Source organism: Pteropus vampyrus, unplaced genomic scaffold (genome assembly GCF_000151845.1).
Source record: "Pteropus vampyrus isolate Shadow unplaced genomic scaffold, Pvam_2.0 Scaffold21211, whole genome shotgun sequence".
In the NCBI taxonomy this organism is placed as follows: Eukaryota; Metazoa; Chordata; class Mammalia; order Chiroptera; family Pteropodidae; genus Pteropus; species Pteropus vampyrus.
The window spans coordinates 1-1,885 of record NW_011909992.1 but is presented as its reverse complement, the minus strand read 5'-3'; the positions used below and the strand labels follow the sequence as shown (position 1 = coordinate 1,885).

Below are 1,885 nucleotides of genomic sequence, written 5' to 3'. Positions count from 1 at the left end.
TCCATAAATCACACTGTCCAGAGAAAACATAAATATTTGGTTGATTTTAACCCTTTTCTCTCCTTGAAGGCATGAGTTTTATAAAATTTGGTTTACAGTATACATATATTACTGAGCTTTTTATTTATTTATTTTTATTGTCTCTAATTTTATTTTCTAATTTTTATTTTTCAGTTAGAGTTGACATTCGATAATAGTGAGCTTTTTAATTTTACATCTTTATCGCAAATATTTTCCATGTCTTTAAATAGATTGAAATCACCACCTATAATGGCTGCATAATTTTGTGCAATGATTCCCCTATGTTGGACATGGAGGCTGTTTCTAATTTGCCATTATCATAAATAATGTAATGATGAACATCTTTGTAGATAAATATTTGCCTATATTTTAATTATTTCCTTAAGATAGATTTTTAGGAGGAGAATTACTTGGTCAAAGAGTATGGATTTTTAATGAAAAGAATTAAAACATTTTTTTTCAGTTATAGTTGATGTTCAATATTTTATTAGTTTCAGGTGTACAGCGTAGTGGCTAAACATTTATAGGACTTACAAAGTGATCCCCCTAATAAGTCTAGTACCCACCTGGCACCATACATAATTATTATAGTATTATCGACTATACTCCCTATGCTGTACTTTACATCCCCGAGACTATTTTGGAACTACCCGTTTGTACCTCTTAGTCCCTTCCCCTTTTTCACCTAGTCCCCCAACCCTCCTCCCATCTGACAATCATTAGTTTGTTCTCTGTATAAATCTGTTTATGTTTTGTTTGTTTATTTTATTCTTTAGATTCCACATATAAGTGAAATCATATGGCATTTGACTTGCTTCACTTAGCATAATACCCTCTAGGTCCACCCATGTTGTTGCAGATGGCAAGGTTTCATTCTTTTTTATGGCCAAGTAATGTTCTATTGTGTACATGCACCATATTTTCATTTAATCATCTATCAATGGACACTTACGTTGCTTCCATATCTTTGCTATTGTAAATGATGCTGCAATGAACGTAAGAATGCATATATCTTTCCAAATTAGTGTTTTGGTTTTCTTCAGCTAAATACCCAGAAGTGGTTCTATTTTTAATTTTTTGAGGAACCTCCATACTGTTTTTCATAGTGCCTATATCAATTTGCAATCCCACCAACAGTTCATGAGGGTTCAAAAGATATGGTTTTTTATCTATCTATCTATCTATCTATCTATTTATTTTTTAAAATGCCTACAGCACCTGGTATACCTAGGTGGTCTCCCATCCAAGTACTAATCAGGCCCGACCCTGCTTAGCTTCTGAGATCAGATGAGATTGGGCACGTTCAGGGTGGCATGGCTGTAAGCAAGATATGGGTTTTAACAGCATCAGATTACATTCTAAGAAAATGTAGAAATTTATACTTTGAACAGTACTATGGAGAGGATACAATTTTTACTACACCCTTATCGCTATTAAGCACTCTCATATAAAATATTGTTAATTGAAAGGTGAAAATTATCTTTTAATTTTATGGACTTGATTACCAATGAGGTTGAACATTTTTATGTTTACAGCCAAGTGCATTCTGTGAATTGTCTGTTCCTGATCTTCACCCATTTTCTAACGGGACTTCAGAGTTCTCCTTAAATATCAAGAATAATGGCCACTTGTCATTTTGTAGCAATTATAAATCCCAGTTTGCTGTTTACCTTTTAGTTTTGGTAAAGCTATTTTTTTATGTAAGTTTAAGATTTTTTTAAATATATAAAAGTATTGATTTTACCTTTGGATTTTTTCCATCGTTTTTATGCTTATGAAGTCCTTACTGTTTTTGAAAGCGTATCCATTTTTCACCTACATTTTCTTTGAATATCTTAAATCGTTCTAATTTATACATTTGTAT

The 1,885-nt window shown here is 31.9% G+C and overlaps 1 pseudogene; it reads right to left on the bottom strand.

Annotated features, from left to right (window-relative positions):
- Window positions 1-1,227: 1,227 nt before the first annotated feature.
- On the bottom strand, window positions 1,228-1,346 carry LOC111735266 (annotated as a pseudogene).
- Between the last annotated feature and the right edge of the window lie 539 nt (window positions 1,347-1,885).